General features: G+C 37.7%; 1 pseudogene; it reads left to right on the top strand.

Moving 5' to 3' along the window:
* Positions 1–2,635, top strand: part of LOC122164603 — a 90,332-nt pseudogene extending 87,697 nt beyond the window's left edge.
* The last annotated feature ends 7,566 nt before the right edge of the window (positions 2,636–10,201 follow it).

Below are 10,201 nucleotides of genomic sequence, written 5' to 3'. Positions count from 1 at the left end.
CTTGATTTGGAATGTGGTATTTTTTCCTCTTTGTTAATCTTTACTAGTGATTAAGTGTGCAAGCGCTTCTCTGAAAATGTAAGTACCCAACTGTGTGTTTCTATCTCACATGAATTTACATGAGATAAAAATATTCAAAATTAAATTTGAATGTTTTACAAAATTGAAAATCTGTACTTACACATTCCAGTTATTTTTCTGTCACTGGCATGCTTGTGATTTTTTTTCTGACATAATTTGCATTAGAATAATCATGTGGTTCAAATGAAATTCAATATTCCGAGTTTAAGTAAACTATAGACAATATTAATACATTCGAGTTTATTTGATACATCCAAGTTTTTTATCAGAAATAGACCCGTTTTGGAGATTGATTTTATTAATACCAATAACAACATAAAGAAGATAAGCAACATTTCTTTTTTCCTGAACCTGACTCAGATAGAGGTCAAATATATCTCTCAGATAGAGAGACAAACAGAGAAAGATGTTCATTTAGATTTCAGTAGAAATGAATGATGACATCTGTTAACATGTTCTTAAGAAATTATTTTCTCTAATTTCCAATGTGAAAAAAAGTAAAAAGAAGTACAAGAAGAAAAGTAAAAAATTAATTGCATCTATGATACCTTGAAAATTTCTTAGAAACACTTATTAACAAGAAGTAAACTAAAGTGATTCAGAATGAACTAGCAGTATAATCTTATGAGTGTCAATGATTCTATTTTGAAATTTCCTATGAGATATAAATAAAAGAATACACACACATACATATATATATATATAAAGAAATATGAAAGCAAGAAATCCAAATAACAGTTATAAATCTTTATGCTTTACACTATACTACTGGCCATGGAAATAAAACTTTCAGTTTTCATTGTCTGTAGAAATAGAAAATAGAAATATTAGAGTGGTATTGATCACAGCTGCTCTTCTGAGTTCCTGAATATGAAATCTTTTCTGAGTTAAGGTTTCAGCATTTAGTCAATTTAGACATGATTTCTCAATATCCAGCAATAGTCCCGCATTCCAGAAAGAAATATACCTATTGTTCCAGCCATATATATTAGGAGATAGTGAACAAATGGTATATTTGTTTGGTATATTTGCAGCCATACAGCCAACTTCTGGTGGAAGAAAAAAGGAAGCAAAATGATGCTTTGAATTGCTCAGAACAGAAACAATTGTATTAGAGAGTTGCATATGGCTAATTCAGACATACTGTACCTCATAAATGTAGCTGAGTGCTTTAAAATTCTAAATCCAGTGATTTCACCATTAATAGAAAAATCTATGTCCCAAATATAAAAAGAGGACTGCTACAGTGATCAAACCATGGGATTGTAAAGGAATAAAAAGATATAAGAAGTTCTTCACCTCTGTCCCTGGAAAGGTGATGGAACAGCTTGTGCTGGATGTCATCTCCAGACAACTGGAAGAAGAGGAGGTTATCAGGAGTAGTCTGCACGGGTTCACCAGGGGGAGGTCATGCTTGACCAACCTGATAGCCTTCTATGATGTTGTCTCTGGCTGGGTGGATGGGGGGAGAGCAGTGGATGTAGTCTACCTTGATTTCAGCAAGGCATTTGATACTGTGCCCCATGACATCCTTATAACAAAGCTGAGGAAGTGTGGGATAGACGAGTGGACAGTGAAGTGGGTTGAGAACTGGCTGACTGGCAGAGCACAGAGGGTCGTTGTTGGTGGTGCAGAGTCCGGTTGGAGGCCTGTAAGCAGTGCTGTCCCCCAGGGGTCTGTGCTGGGTCCGGTCTTGTTCAACATCTTCATCAATGACCTTCATGAGGGGATAGTGGCCACCCTCAGCAAGTTTGCTGATGATACAAAGTTGGGAGGATTGGCTGACACGCCTGAAGGCTGTGCTGCCATTCAGCAAGACCTGGACAGGCTGGAGAGCTGGGCAAAGAAAAACCTGATGAGGTTTAACAAAAGCAAGTGTAGAGTCTTGCGTCTGGGGAGGAATAATTGCATGCACCAGTACAGGTTGGGGGATGACCTGCTGGAGAGGAGCTCTGCGGAAAGGGACCTGGGTGTCCTGGTGGATGACAGGTTGGCCATGAGCCAGCAGTGTGCCCTTGTGTACAAAAAGGCCAATGGCATCCTGGGGTGCATTAAAAAGAGCGTGGCCAGCAGGTCGAGGGAGGTGATCCTCCCCCTCTACTCTGCCCTGGTAAGGCCTCATCTGGAGTACTGTGTCCAGTTCTGGGCTCCCCAGGACAAAAAAGACAGGGATCTCTTGGAAAGAGTCCAGCTCAGGCCACAAAGATGGTGAAGGGCCTGGAGCATCTCTCCTATGAGGAAAGGCTGAGTGAACTGGGTCTGTTCAGCCTTGAGAAAAGAAGACTGAGAGGGGACCTGATCCAGGTCTATAAATATCTAAGGTGAGGGGGGGGCAGAATGGCAAGGACGGACTCTTTTCAGTGGTGAGTGGAGACAGGACAAGGGGAAACGGCTGGAAACTGCACCATAGGAAGTTCTGCACAAATGTGCGCAAGAACTTCTTTACAGTGAGGTGACGGAGCACTGGAACAGGCTGCCCAGGGAGGTGGTGGAGTCTCCTTCTCTGGAGATGTTCAAGACCTGCCTGGATGCCTACCTGTGCGACCTGCTGTAGGGAATCTGCTTTGGCTGGGGGGTTGGACTCGATGATCTCTGGAGGTCCCTTCCAACCCCTACAATTCTGTGATTCTGTGATTCTTAAAATATCTTTTAGCTTCTTAATGTGTGTGTTCATGAATGAAGGCATCCTTCAGATGCTTTGAGAACTGAGTTGTGACCTCATAAAATTGTTTCAACATAGAAAAGCACTAGAACAACCACAAAGAAATCAGTTACACTCCCACAAGACATTTTATGAAGATATGGAATTTGAAAATAGACTGTCTAGCTGAATTAAGACTGTCTGAATATTTATTAACTGCATCTGTCAAAATCGATGGTATATTTTTCCATCTAGGAGAATACTGGAAGATTAAAACAATTACATTCATTATACATCTTCCTCTAAAGTACATACTCTCTTGATATCTTAAAGGTTATCATTTATTTTGCTTCATATTTTGCATATATTTCCTTCATTCACAACATTTCTGTGGACTGCTCTTTAATCAGTTGATATATCTAGTGATCACTGTTGTGAATCCATTTTTTTTCCTACCAGGAAAACACTTTGAAACTGCTTTGAAACTGCTTGAACAATTATATTTTAGAGTGTCTTGCCTGAATTATTGATATCAATCATCTTCATTAATTGAAGTTAGACTGGTTATACTACAAGTGTATTACTTTGTTAGGGAAATACTTGAGAAAAATGAATTATTTTTGGAGTAGTTTGTAGTTTGTTGATCCATGATCAACAAATCCCACACGATTTTTTTAAAATGGAGCCTTTTTTATGCCCTGCTGTGCTGTGATTCCAGCAAATATTGGGGTAGATGAAATCTCCACAAGGACTAGAGCATTTAAACATGAAGCTCTTTCTGGATGTCTGTAGAACCTCTCATCTGTTTGTCCTTCCTGACCAGATAGTCTAGAGTAGACACCTACTGTTACCTTATCTACAGTGACCTGCTTTTAATTCCTTACCCATAAGCTCTTAGATAGCTCATCATCCATCTCCAGGCAGAACTCCGTGCATTCCATTTGCTCTCTCAAATAATGGGCAAATCTACCTTCCTGTCTTCCTGTCCTGTCCCTTCTTATGTGATTATCTGCCTCCTTTTCAGCACCCCAGCCAAGCACACCATTCCAGTATGCCTCCTTCATCCCACCAAAATCAAGACATCTGTAAAGACATCTGTAACTCAGATGTCTAGTTTCTGATGTTTGTTTATTTTAGAGATACACACCTGCAATGCTAACTTCCCAGAAATGGTCTGATTGTGTTTTTGTTTTTGCTTCTCCCTTTATTTTCTTTTAGAGGACACTAGTGAGTTTTTGGGGGGGGGGGGGGGGGTGCTGTTATAGCTTGTTTGTTTTGTTTTCCAAAATGGTGCCATAACAATCACTCCTTTACAGGGATGCTAGTAACTCCTTCACATGTAGTTCCAAGCTGAAAACTTACTAGATCAGCCATCATCCTGGCAGAAGTACCTCTGCCCAAAAAATGAAGTGCATCTCATCTTTTCCCAAGCAGATGTTGATCCTCAGAGTTCACAGTCATAGAACACAAAACTCAGCTGCTTACACCAGCTGCACAACTAATTGTTGAAATATCACTACTCCTTTTCTTCACTAGAAGGACTGAGGAAACCAGCTGAGCCCCTATCCCTGATTATCAGACTTAAAGCCCTATATACTGTAAAATATATTGATATTTTGATATTGTCCCTTGCAGTATTATCGTTGTCCACACGGAATACCACACACACACACAAACACACACAAAAGTTTTAATTGAGAATAAGACAAGATTTTGTAGTTTCTCCATAGCAATCCAGACCCAAGCCCCCATCAAGCAGTTAATTTCCCTGGAAAACAGGTTGTCAGTTCAGCAGTTCCATGTCTGCCTCCCCCACAGCAGGGAGTAAGCAGCTGCCAGCATTTGCTTCTTCCTCCTGGTTCTCCTCAATGGGTCAGTCACCTAAAACGTTTCATTTGAAAGCATATCCAATTCCTACTCAGCTTTCAAAACAGTGAACATTGCTATGTAATTTTTGAGTAATTTTAGCATGTGAAATATCTTGAGAAGACTTCTGGGTCTTTCATGTTTCTTATCAGATTTTCTGAAAGATCGATCAAGGTCAAAACTGAATCTTCATAAGAATTTAGTTATAGAGTTTGGAGTACCTTACAAACAAACACAGAACTCTAGTAATCCACAATCAAAATCTCTTTAACTTGAAAATCACAAATGCTAAGATAGCATGAAGAGGGGCACTAATATAGAGATGAGGAGCAAGAAAGAGATACACATCATCTTTGTATTATGTGTGACAAGAAATTGAATGAGACTATCTTAGTTTCTCAGACACTTGAAGGAAATTTCATCTAAGTTCCCAATAACATATTTTCTTCTGCTTCTTATTAGGGAAAACAAAGCAAAGTACAATTTAGTCTTAAAAATCAATACAAAAAAAGCACATGAAAAATATTTTATTTTTATAAAACAGTTAAAATACAGTATACATCATGAAATTCCTGTTTATAGGATAAGAAATATCTGTGCTTGTTTGTTAATATATGTAGGTTTCTCTGAAAGTAAGAAAACTCATTTGTTTTCATTGAAACTATTACAAAGAATACAGTAACACAAATTGGTAGAGCACATTCTCAGCTACAAAACACCATTTTTCAACATAGTCACCACTATTAACTGTGCATTTTCATGAGTATTGAATTCTTGTCTGCATGCTATGCTCAAAAAAACTGCGCCAGTTGAGATGACCCACTGGTGCTGCCACCACTGTTGAAATACACCATCCCACTGCCTCTCTCTGTATACAACCACTGTTTGGTTTCCATAAATCACCAAGTATCAGTGAATGTCAAAGGGTACAAGCTTTTCCTCATGGAGGTATTCATTTATATCTTTACTTCATGTGCGCTTCCATGTCAGATACCATTTTGTCAGACTGCCCCTTTGATGGCATCTGTTGTGCAGCAGCAAAATATAATGGAATATTGGCCAAAAGGTTCATAGAATCATAGAAGGTTGGAAAGGACCTACAGGATCATGTAGTCCAATTGTCCTCCCAACACTGCTGCTACCACAAGCCACTAAACTATATCTCATAGTTCCTCATCCAGACTCCTCTTGAACAGTGCTGAGGACAGCGACTCCACCACCTTCCTGGGCAGCCATTCCAGTGCCTGACCACTCTCTGAGAGAAAAAGTTTTTCCTTATGTCTAATGTAAGCCTCCTCTGATACAACTTGTATCCATTTCCTCAGGTTCTGTTTGTTGCCTGCCAGAAGAGGCCAAACCCCTCCTCATCACAACTTCCCTTCAGGTAGTTATAGAGTGCAGTGAGGTCCCTCCCGAGCCTCCTCTTCTCCAGACTAAACAATGTCAGCTCCGTTATCCACTCCTCATAAGACTTGTGCTTCAGTCCTCTCATCTGTTTCGTTGCCCTTCTCTGGACACATTCAGGGCCTCAGTGTCTTTCTTGTAATGAGGGATTGAAAACTGAACACAGTACTCAAGGTGCGGCCTCACCAGTGCTGAGTACAGTGAGTTCAATCATACTACCAACATCTGTCTCTGACACTGTGGGCCAACATACTAAAACAGGAGTCATTACTTTATACTGCAAAAGGGAAATAAAATCAAAGTTAGCAAGCACTTCTTCTGTTCTCATTCTTTTGAAAAATATTACCTTCAGGCTAAGAAGCTCTTTGTCTTTTAATTGACTACAGTAGTTGGCAAAATTTTGACTTTCCAGAAGATGAAGACTGCTAGTTACTGAGGTTTGATTGTGGTGCTTTCCCACAATTTGGCAGCTAACTTGAAATTGTTCTTGGCTAGACTCCCAGACATTAATATATGTTGTGGACCAAAGATATTGAAATCTCTCCACATATTCACACAGTATGCTTGACTTTCGTGTATTTTTAAACAGTTCGTTTCATATCTATGTTGCATAAACACTGAAATCAATCTAGATATGGCTTCTTCTAGCATTGGTAAGGTCTGTTATTGACAGTTTCTGATCTGTGTGTGTCATTCACTCTAACAAATTCAGTTTCACAGGCAAGGATTTCTTATTGATAACTACAGGAGTCCTGAAAATTCACTGTTGCAAGGGATTATTCTCCTTAGATCTATACCTAAATTCTGGAACTTGGCCTCAAGAAAAAGACTGTGTTTTCAGACACAGAGTCCTTTTAAGCTTCTCTTTGGGCAAACACAGTCACAATCAATGTACAGATTATAATACTGTTTCTCACAGAAATTAATGCAAAATAATATGCTAAAATTTATGAGGAAGCAGAATATGCCCTTATTTCTGCTATTGGAAAATATCATCCCTTCAAGGAAATATCAGCCAAGTAAGCTGTGAACCTGTAGAGTTTATGCAAAGAGACCCCTAATTTATGATCTTGTATTAAACCTTCCTTAGAGACTCCTCTTTATTTTGACTTCTTTTAATCTTTGTCTAGAAACTATCCCCGTTATGACATCAGAAACAAGCACACCATCTATCCAAAATTTAAGCTGCTTTTTTTTATTTTTATTTGTTTTTTTATTTGGTTTTTTTTTTTTTTTTTTTTTTTTTTTTTTTTGTGTGTGTGTGTGTGCAAATGTGCATGTGTTTCTCTTTATACGCAGTTTTCTTTTCCAGCTATAACAGAATAGCCAAGTACAGTGTAACTTAAATGTGACTTATTTTAGTAGTTTTTTTCACCTTGATGGAATCAAACTCCGATGAGAAATAACTACTCTTAAGAATTAACTGAATATTTTAAATGTATTAAATAAAATAATTCAAAATAATTATAACTCCATTTAGAGTAGACTTTTTGTTTTGTTTTTTTTTTCTTCACCCAGTTCATCTTTATTGATCCTTTTTCATCCTGGGTGAATTCATTCATATGAATGATGATGTAAAAATGGTGAACTAGAATGGAAAATGAGGTTTTAGACATTAAGTAATATTTGGGATTGCTGTTAAACTGATGTTACTACAACTATCAATAAAGTTTTTTTAAGTAGATAATTTTTCACTACATGTATAGTTCATCTTTTTATCTTTTTTGTATGTCTTAAATGATGCATAAAATCAGTTTCAAAAAGTATAAATCTTGAAGTTATATAAATCCTGAAGTTCCCAGTAAGAATGTAAATTAATTTTGTTTTTAAGTAATATTTGTAAAGAAAATGCCACAAAATTCTTGTGAAGAGAAACATTTAATTCTGCTTATCTGTAAATAATGAATGCAGGGAAGACATGTAAATAAAATGCAAATACCTTTGAGATGAAAAAAAAATAGAAGCACATATGTATATTCATTTAAGATAAATACTTATTTTATAAAATCAAATTCAAAATTATAACTTTGTTCAACTGTTTTCTATAATTTAAGGTTTCTGACACTGAGCAAGAAAAGTTCCTCAATGAATCCCATCATTCATGGAGTATGAATTGTTGCTGGCAGTGGACGACACTAGACACAATTGTTTATTAGGAATTTAAAGTGACAGCAGGAGGATAGCTGGTATCAGGAAGTTAGATGTGCCAAGTCAGTTTTCCTCTCTGTACTGTGAAATTAACTAGCTTCCTTGAATTAAACACTGATGCAGACTGTGTGTTTGACTATCATGAATAAGCAGAAGGCACTGATTGAGTTTCTGTCAGCTAATCTGCATTTAAAAAAAAAAGTTTTATTCTTCTCTTACAAGTGTCAGTGCTTCCTGCTTCCTTACTGATTTTTTTTCACTTCTCTCCAAAAGTGACTGTGATTTCTTTTCATATAATTGTGATAACAGCACATTTCATTTTGCAGATAAATAAGAAAGAAGACTTGAAAGAGGAAGCAAAAACTAGGGATGGTGCAATAGATCTTTAGTCCCATAAATCCAGGAGCTCTCACCTCAAAATGTGTATGAATAGTTAGTATAGCTCAGTATACAAATGCATTTTACACAGTAAAAGCTGGAGTAGTTGTCTTGCTTCAATTTATAGGAGGGAGAGGAGGTTCTTTTTAATATATGTATACCCAGCATGAGATTAAGAAACAACAGTACAGATGTTGGTCTGACCAGTTTATTACAGATCTTAATTATGGAGATGGGGAATGGGAGGACGGACACTATTATGAATTAGGGTAATGGGGAAGGGAAGGAGGGCAATAGGATTGGAAAGAAGAAACAAGGAGGCTTTATAGGAAGCAAGAGGGAAACAGTCACCACTGTGAATCCAGCGTGGTTTGTAGTTCAGTCACTGACCTTCAGTAGTGCTGGGTCATTGGACATTGTTCTGTTGATGATGAAGGTGACCACAGAGATGATGACCGCCTTTCAGTGGTAGTACAAACTTATTTATAAGTCCAAAGTGATCGAGTCAGTTCTTTTTTGGAATGACAGCTCAAATCCAAAATGGTTGAGTTAGCTCTCCTTGGAGTGGCAGCTTCTGACTCTGGGATCTCAGCAGAAACTCCTTTGTTCCTATCTTCCTGGCCTTGCCAGCAGATAAGAGGGAGAAGGAAGCGCCAACTTGTATCTTGCCTTCACAGGATACAATGGCATCGTCCCCCAGTCTCCCATAGCAAGCTGGAGTTATTTGGTCACAGGCTAGATCTTCTGCCAATAAACAGTCCTGACCATTATCTTCCAAAGGCAAACAGCTAAATTTGTCCACACAGTGATGTTGATTGCCACATGACAACACCCATCACTCATCTCCTAGGCAAGTCAGTCTTATCACAAGAAATACCTCAGGAAGCAAGCATTGATCCAAAAAAAAAAAAAACCAAACCAAACCAAAACAAAAAACCAAACCAACCAAACAAACAAACAAAAACTCGAAGAAGGATTCATACAGTAGTTCATACTAATATTCCAAACCTTTGATTGGTTAAAAATATTTGAGGATGTAATATCTATAGCAGCTGTAGCTGAAGTGACAAGCAGGCTTCTATTGTAATACTGTAATAGAAGATAGGAAGACATTTTTTCTATTTTAACTTCCTTTATGATGTGTTACAGAAAAATTAAAATTAAGATCTATTGGTTGAGTGTCCTGCACCATTTTTTTTTTAAATTTAATGTATACAATAAATCAAGCAAATCCAATGAAGTAATAAAAATACAATAAAATAAATAAAAATAAAATAACCATCTTGGCTTCACCAAGGACAAGTCCAGGTTGACCAACCTAGTGACCTTATATGGTCAAATGAGAGCATTCACAAAAGAAGAGTCACTGATGTCATCTATCTGGATTTCAGTAAGGTCTTTGATGTTGTCTCCCACAACATCTTGCTCTCCAAGTGAAAATATATGGATTTTTGGGGCAGACTGTAGAATGCATGAGGAACTAGTTGTGAGATCATTCCCAGAGGGTGGTGGTCAATGACTGGATGGAGATCAGTGGCAAATGGTGATTGTACTGGGACTGATGCTCTCTAGCATTTCCATCAGTGACACTGAGACTGAGACTAAGTGCATTCTCAGAAAGTATGTGATAAAATTAAGCCATATAGTGCAGTTGACATGCCTGAAGAATGGGATGACATCCAG

This window comes from Centrocercus urophasianus, unplaced genomic scaffold (genome assembly GCF_019232065.1).
Source record: "Centrocercus urophasianus isolate 14NV4802_14NV808 unplaced genomic scaffold, USGS_Curo_1.0 seq_27, whole genome shotgun sequence".
Lineage (NCBI taxonomy): Eukaryota > Metazoa > Chordata > Aves > Galliformes > Phasianidae > Centrocercus > Centrocercus urophasianus.
The sequence above is the reverse complement of the archived record's forward strand: the minus strand, read 5'-3'. Positions and strand labels throughout refer to the sequence as shown.